At 56.6% G+C, this 8031-nt stretch overlaps 3 non-coding genes across 3 annotated transcripts; all 3 read right to left on the reverse strand.

Annotated features, from left to right (window-relative positions):
• Positions 1-123: 123 nt before the first annotated feature.
• On the reverse strand, positions 124-424 carry LOC147600423 (signal recognition particle RNA). The gene has a single exon (XR_015258843.1).
• A 535-nt stretch (positions 425-959) lies between these two features.
• On the reverse strand, positions 960-1258 carry LOC147600424 (signal recognition particle RNA). The gene has a single exon (XR_015258844.1).
• An 855-nt stretch (positions 1259-2113) lies between these two features.
• LOC147600425 (signal recognition particle RNA) lies at positions 2114-2412 on the reverse strand. Its single transcript, XR_015258845.1, has one exon.
• Positions 2413-8031: the final 5619 nt, after the last annotated feature.

Below are 8031 nucleotides of genomic sequence, written 5' to 3' on the forward strand. Positions count from 1 at the left end.
GGTGCGGCCGCCGCGGTCCGGCGGGAGGCGGCAGCGCGCGCGGGGCAAAAGCTGTTTGCGGGGTCCCGGGGGGGGGGTGCGGGGGCGAAAGCGGGGGGGGGTGTGTGTGTGTGTTTCCCAAAAAGGAGCCCGCGTCTCTCTGTGTTGCCCAGGCTACGCTGCAGGGACTGTTCACAGGCGCGATCCCGCTACTGATCGCCACGGGAGCTTTGACCTGCTCCGTCTCCGACCTGGGCCGGTTCACCCCTCCTTAGCGGAACCTGGTGGCCCCCGGCTCCCCGGGGGTCACCATATTGATGGCGGCCTTAGCGCGGACGCCCGCTCGGCACAGCGCACTGCAGCCCAGAACTCCTGGGCTCAAGCGATCCGTCGGGCTCGGCCTCCCGAGTAGCTGGGACTACAGGCGCGCGCCACCGCGCCCGGCGCTGGAGGGGCGGCCGCCGCCGGCTCTAGTTGCCGTCACGCCGATGACGTCACGCCGATGACGTCACGCCGCCCGCGGACAGCTCGGTCCCCCTTGTACCCCTCCTCAGTCCCTTTCTGCGCGCCCCCCCCCAGCGCGTGCTGCCGCCGTTACTCGCCGAGGAGGCAGGCGGGCTGCAGGCTGGCGGAGGAAAGGGAGCCCCTTCCTCAGCACAGACCCCAATTTCTTCTTTTCTGACATCGCTCGGGGTTTGCTGGCAGTGCCTCGCACTGCGACCGAGCCAGCGGCCGTCATCTTTGATGAAGGAATGTCTTTAAAAGAGTTATTCTGGCCCCGCTCCCTCCACTTTTAGAAACTTCTCGTCTTTTCCCTCTCCCTTCCCCTGGAGAAACCCCCTGCGAGATGTCGCTGCTCCTCCGTCCAGGCCGGGATTCCCGGTGTGTCCTCCTCCGTCCAGGCCGGGATTCCCCGGTGTGTCCATGCTCCCCGTGCGTTAACAGACCCCGACACCTCGCTGCCCCATTCCCCACGCAAAAGGAAACCGGGTCCCGCTCTCTCGCCCGGGCTGTGCTGCAGGGACTGTTCACAGGCGCCATCCCGCTACCGATCAGCACAGGAGCTTTGACCTGCTCCGTCTCCGACCTGGGCCGGTTCACCCCTCCTTAGGCGACCTGGTGGCCCCCGGCTCCCCCAGGACCACCATATCGATGCTGAACTTAGCGCGGACGCCCGCTCGGCACAGCTCGCCGCAGCCCAGAACCCCCGGGCTCAAGCCGTCCGCCAGCCTCAGCCTCCCCGGCGCTTGGATTACAGGCACAAGCCACCGTGCCCGGCTGTTTTTTAGGGTTTGGCAGGTTCCTGACACCCATCTTGTGCGGGCTCTGCCTGGCCACACAGTGGCAGTGGGGAACAGACAGACCATCCTTGGGCTGCTTCTAGTTTATGTTTAAAAATGGGTGGATGGATAGACCGAAGAGACAGATTTCTGAGCACAGGGTGGTTTAAGCAGCTGAGAAAGCCCAGACTCCTCGTTTTGAGCCAGAAGAGGCACATCCTGATGCTCCATTTTAATTTTAAGCCAAGTGAGGCACATCAGGGAGCTCTATCTCCAGGACAGCCCAGTATGCTCCATTTACTGAAGAGCAGATAAGAGATGTCCCACTCCCTGCTTTGAAATATTTCTTGTAGAGAAAGGCTTCTTGATTCGCCCGTGTTTTCCTCAGAGTGTAAAGCTCAGAGCCAGGACACAAACGAGCTGTGACAGTAAACACCCGACGGAGCAGACTAATGAGACGCTCCTGAGAGCTGGAGCCCCAGCTCGGTGCGCGGCGGGCTGCCCTAAGCCGGCAGCGTTTGAGGGATGCTTACCGACCGGCGTGCAGGGTCTCTGAGGCAGAAACACGATGGGAAATTCTGCTGCCCGTGGTTTTCCATGTTCGTTGTTACATTTATCGGGATGCCAAAGGTCTGGCTGGGTCCTGCAGTGCGGCCTTTCAGCGCTGCAAGACATCACAACACACGCCACCAAAACGCGAGCACTCCTGAGTGAGCAAGGCTGGGGCGGCATCTTCAGGTGGAACATCTGTGGGAGAAGTTTTTGCCTTTCCCCAGTATTATCTGGCTTTTTCGTGGTTGCTCGCCAGCACAGACAGCTGACAAACTCAGAGTCCTGCGGGGCAAAGATGCCAAAAGAGGCTGGGTCCCGCTCTCTCGCCCGGGCTGTGCTGCAGGGTCTGTTCACAGGCGCCATCCCGCTACCAAGCGGCACGGGAGCTTTGACCTGCTCCGTCTCCGACCTGGGCCGGTTCACCCCTCCTTAAGCGACCTGGTGGCCCCCGGCTCCCCCAGGACCACCATATCGATGCCGGCCTTAGCGCGGACGCCCGCTCGGCACAGCTCGCTGCAGCCCAGAACCCCCGGGCTCAAGCCGTCCGCCAGCCTCAGCCTCCCCGGCGCTTGGATTACAGGCACAAGCCACCGTGCCCGGCTGGCCGCAGCTGCCGCTGCCTCCGCTCTCTCCAGCTCCTCCGGCCTCGCCGTGGCAGCCGGGAACTCGGGCAGCTGGATGCCTTAATGCTTCAGCCAGACAGTGGGAACACGGGGGAGAAGGAGCGTCGAATACAGGGAGCGAAATGTAGCTCTTCAAGCGAAGATTCAACACAATACTTCGCTTTAGAAAGGCTGAGTTAAGCTGTTGTAGGCCAAAAAATTAGGATGTGCCTGGTGAGAGCTCAGAAGAGAGTTTAAGAGGCAACCTACTTGCTGCAGTGAATACCTGCACATGTCATGAAGTGTTTTGATTCTCCGAGAAGGATATAAAAATAACAAAAGTGTAATGCCAGGAATAAAATGCAGGAGCTTCTTGCTTTTATCCATTCACTGCTGCAACAGACGGCTGTCTAGAAATCCTTTCACAGAGCATTTGAGATCCTCGCTGTGTTTTGGCTCTCTCGGAGGGCTGTCCCCAGACATCCCCTGAGAGCAACTGCGCAGCCGGCCGGGGCCAGGTACGCTGCAGGCCCCTCACCTCTGGCTCCACGGAGACCTGGAATTGTGAGGAAAGCTTAGAGCCGAGGTGCACAGACAGCCGAGGCGGCCTTTGGTCTGATCCAGAAGTGCAGACTGCACTGGATGGTGTCTTTGCATTGCATTTTCTTTAGTGCAGGGGTCAAGGCGTGGGTGTACCTCCTGCCCAAGCACGGACACGTCTCCATTCCACGCACGGACCTCATCCTCAAGGCACAGGCACACCTCCTGCCCAAGGCCAGACGCAGCAGCAGCCACTCGGGAGGTATGGAAGCATTTCTTCCGGACTGCCCGACCCCAGAGAGCGGAGCAAAGTCCAGGGCTGAAGTGCACGCACAGCAATCCCACCTCAGAAAAGACAAACAAGATCTTCCCCAGTGCCGCAACGAGCCTGAGGTCCTGAGGGGTGTCAGGGCTGCATGGGAGAGCGAGACATCTTGTTCTGGGCTCCTATTATCTGCTTAAGGAAGAGCTGCCAGCGACAGCTGGAGTTTTGGTTAAAGGCATTAGGATAATGACTTGGGGGCCATGGGCATGAGGAGATGTAGGCTTGACATCCACAAACAGGGGGGAAAGGCAGAAACACCAGAGCGCACAGTCGGGCATCCCACTGCCATCCCCTCCTCCTAGCAGTAACGCGGGGACTGTTTCTTCCTGCCACAAATACACACATTTTTCATCATGTGCAAAAACATAGCAGGAGTGAATCTACCTGTTAAACTCCCTGTTTTGCTTGAGAAAATTTGATGGGAACGAGCTCAGCAGACAGAGGAGAGACAAGGCACAGCCAGGACGCAGACAGAGTCCTCACAGCAGTGGCTCGTGACCACCAAAGCAACACCTGGAATAAAAAATGAGGCCACTCAGAGCTGGAGAAACCTCAGTTCCTCGGCTCTGAGCTCGGGGAGAGCTCATCTGACAGCCGGTCGCTGCGTCTCGCTCAGCAGGAGCAGTTGCTGCGGGCTCCCGCTGAGCTCCCCCGCGCGCAGGAGCTGCGGCTTTGTGCCAAGCGTTTCGGGTAAGCTGGGCTCCAGCCCCCCGAAGAACCGGCTTTGGGATCCCGCTGAGCTCCAAACCTCCACCCCTCTGGAACCAGAGAGCCTTTGAATGACAGCTACAACACACCTTACAGGGAAAAAGCCCTTGGGAACTGCCTGGAAAAACCCCTCTGCATTAGAGCGTTAGATGCAGGATACAGCGGATTTCTGCTGGCCCGCAGCGCTGGCTGCAAAGCATCCCTACCCTGAGCTTCTTGGGAATCCTCAGGCATCACTCCTGTGCTTTGCAAGTCACCAGGATGGCGCAGAACATCTGGGCATCAGCAATGGCCTGGTTTGGGGTCCAAAAACCTTGGGGTGCAGGTCTCCATGGGGTCAGCCAGCACGTCCAGCTGAATCCTGGAGGTCACCGGTGTATCTCCTGCTTTGTTGCCGCTGGGAAAGATGGGGTGTGAAAACGCAAAAAAAAAAAAAAATCAGAGAGGGAAGGAAAAGCCTCACAAATTATTTTTGGTTTTGTTAAGGCTTCACAGTTTTTCGGGCTGATAGCCTCGTGGTGGTGGTGGTTCAGGATTTTGGCACATGGAAATGTGGTCAGGCAGTATCCCCCACCTACATTTCCTCTGTCTGCTCCTGAAAAAAAAACCTGTGAGAGGAGAAGCCAGCTTGTTTGCCAACAGTAACTGCAAAGGCATTTCGATGTACTTGAGATACAAAACAAACCCAAACAGCCTGGAGGGCAAACTGGTTTTCCTGCTGGGAGGCCACTTTGGAAGAGCTCTTCCCAACTCCCACAAGAGGCTGGAGGAATTCCAAGGAAACCGGGACAAGGCTTTCCCCCGATAAGAAATGTGGGATTTCTAGTGATTCCTCAGGGTCCTCATTACACCGCTGCAGCGCACACGCGGGCTAACAGAAAGCTGGTGCAGTCAGAATACTCTACAACACCCTCTTCCCACCTCTACTCCTTCCCTACCGCCGCCACCTTACGGGAAGGGCCCAGGGATCTGTCGCGCGCCTCGCTGCTGGTGAAGCACGCGCCGCCGCAGACGGCAGGTTCGGTTTCCCGGCCAAGCCCAGCTGCGGTTGCACAAACGCAGACAGGGCAGAATCGCAGGAAATAGGGCTGAGACGCCCGCGGGGGACCATCTCCACCAGTCCCTGCCCGCAGGGAGCAGTGACCACGGCCAGCGGCTCCGGGAAGGTGCTTCTCCAACCTGACTCACCCCAGCAGAAGACGTTTGGCGCATTGTATCGGATATCTCGATGATAAGAAATCTCTCAGTGCAAGGCAATTGTAATATCGAGGATATAATTTGTTTTCACAACAGAAGAATTTATCTAACGCAGATATTAAACCCAAAGCGTTGTTGCCTTCGCCTTTCCTTCCCTGGGAAGCCACGAAGGTCTCTGAAGGATCGGCGCACAGCGTCTCTTCCCACCTCCCTCTGCCCAAAGAGGACGGAAAAGTCAGCAGGATGAGCCGCGCCATATCAAAGAAGGATTGGTCTGCTAACCCAAGCTGATTGGGAAGGTAAATTTTATTCAAAGAGATAAAAGCAACGGGGGGTACCGATCCATTCCGTGAGGTTTGCTTATCCTGATGCGACGGCTGTTAGGTAAAGCTGAAGGTGTATCAGCTTCGCTCACCGGTTTCTTGTGACAGCACTTGGATGGCTGGCGGAGGACAGAAGGCGCAGACACAGCCCTACAAAACCCTGTAAGAGGAACAAGAGATGCAAACCTTGGCACCCGCACCGCCGGTAAGTTCCGTACAGAGAAAGAAAAGATAAGGAACAGGCTGCCCTGCAGCCAGGCCCAGATGAGTTATCAAGAGGTCCTGGAGATATCTGCTATCTTTTTCCCCATCATCACTTTATAACCATAACTGCTTGTCACTCTGGCTGTAAATCCGTACTGGCATACGACAGGCTCTCCAGCCAGCCACCCGCTCTCAGCCAGTGCTTACTTTTAAAATATTTAACTTCTGCAGGCTACCCAGCAACTCGCGGGACGTTGCCAAGGCCCTGGGAAGGTTTTTAATTCTTAAGCAGGTACGTGAAACCGCAGCCCTTCGGAGAGGTCACGCTTTTCAGGTGATCTGGAACACGTCTGGGTATTGGAAATGCTTTTGTTGGGTATCTGACCTTGAAAAGCACGGCGACGAAGAGTCCGTTTTGCTCAGACCATCACACTTCACCTTCGGTGACACATTTCCACCCCACAGCTACTGAAGCTGCTACCTTAAAAATAAGAGCCTGTCTTTCAAAACACCTCGAGCTGGGACAAACTCACATTTTAAAGGCTCGTAACACAAGCTGCGTTGTCTCCTGGCTCTCCAAGGTGAGACCAGTAACTCTGCCGGCACACAGCAGCGGGGTTCTGGGACAAAGCAGCCTTTGTTTGCCTTACCAAGCTATGCCATTTACATTCTGCTTCCTGTTTACTGTCCTTTCTCTTCATTTACGCAAACGAATAGGACTCTACAGAAAAACGCTTCAAAAGTAGGTGGTGCTGTCTCACCAGCTTCGCACCCATTCTCTGCAGGATTGGCAACTGGGAGCTACGAGGCTTGACGTGCACGGAGTTTATTAGTGACTAATTTGAGATCTTCACTCCTGAAAGTGCTGAGTTCTCAAATATCTTTTTTTGCTATGCGTCATCCTAAAGTACAGTCATAATTACTTTAAAAACACACGCCAAACCATGTAAAATCTTCTTCTGGTGCAGAGACCAGAAAGTCTTCCTGAGGGGCAGGGAGGATCCTCACAGATAAAGCCCAGCGCAGGTGAAGAAGCATCTGCCTGAGTGGATCCCATTTCTCTTCTACAGCACGTAGCCACCTCCCCACATCCTCAATTTTGTATTTCCTACGTGAAGTAGTGCGTATCGCTTCTCTTCGTCGGGTTTTTAGACCCGGATGATGGCAAGATCAACTTCGGATGTTTTCGGCAGATCGCCCAGTGGCAGCTGAAGAATACAGCGCCGTGCTCCAGCTCGGGGCTGGCCCAGGCTGGAAAGCGCGGATCAGTGGGAGCTATCAGGGTGCCCAGCCTCTCCCCGTTCCAGTTGCTGAAGGAGGGGACAGGCAGCTGCTAAAGGCTCAGGGACCCGCGGGGCAACGGCAGTTGGGCAGAAGCTGCCGACCACAGCCTGGAGCAGCAGGGCTCATCCCGGCCACAGGCCCACCCAGGGTAGGGCAGGCACCGGGAGGGGAGCGGGCCCGCGCTGGCAAAGGGATAACAGAGTTTGGAGCACGCTCTCGTTTGCCGATCTCAAGCACGGGCAGGCAGGAACCCCGCGGGGAGAGGAGCAGCTCAGGAAGTGGCACTGCCGCTTAGTCAGCGGAAGGCCCCGTTGCGTGGAGATCGGCTCCTCAACGGCTCCAGCGCAAGAGCAGCTGCCGGCTCCGTGAAAGCAACTCCCCGCCCTGGCACACATGAAGTATTTCACGGGTCACATCCCTTCCAGTTTACCAGGAGGGAAAGGAGAGAAGGAGCTCAGGGAAAACAGGAGAGCCCAGCTGCCTGCCAGGTGAAACGGACAAAGCCAGAGCTGGCCAAGCCCCATCTGCAGGCACCCCCCAAGGATGAGGGACAATGCAGGCACCAACAAACCCAAGAAAGCCATGATTCAAGAGTAGAGACCCAAGCAACAGCACGTCTGTATCCAAAACAGAAGCAGAAGATGACAGAAAAGGCACTTCCCCACTCTGCAGTTACTCATTTTGGTTTGTGCCTCGTGGTACCCACGGGCGGGTGGCCCGGCGCCGCAGCACAGCCATCTCCTCCCGCAGCCCAGACAGACAAGCGTCCCAGTCGCCTTTCGGTGCTTCCCTGGCTGTGCTGGTGGCCGGGTGCCGACATATTTAATCCTCAAGATCCACTTTCCTCAGCTGGCGGATCCCGGGAGAAAGCACCGAAGTCTCAGCTATTGACAAGGAAAGCAGCGTGGTCGCAGCCTCCCCTTACGCTTTACGCAGTCAGAACAGAAATGCTAACAAGGCAGTCATTTCCTAAAACCAGAAAATGCTGCTCTGAGGCCCCGGGTAGAGCAATCAATGCCCGCACCGGGACAAAGGCA

The sequence above is a fragment of the Chlamydotis macqueenii genome, chromosome 5 (genome assembly GCF_036417535.1).
Source record: "Chlamydotis macqueenii isolate bChlMac1 chromosome 5, bChlMac1.mat, whole genome shotgun sequence".
Lineage (NCBI taxonomy): Eukaryota > Metazoa > Chordata > Aves > Otidiformes > Otididae > Chlamydotis > Chlamydotis macqueenii.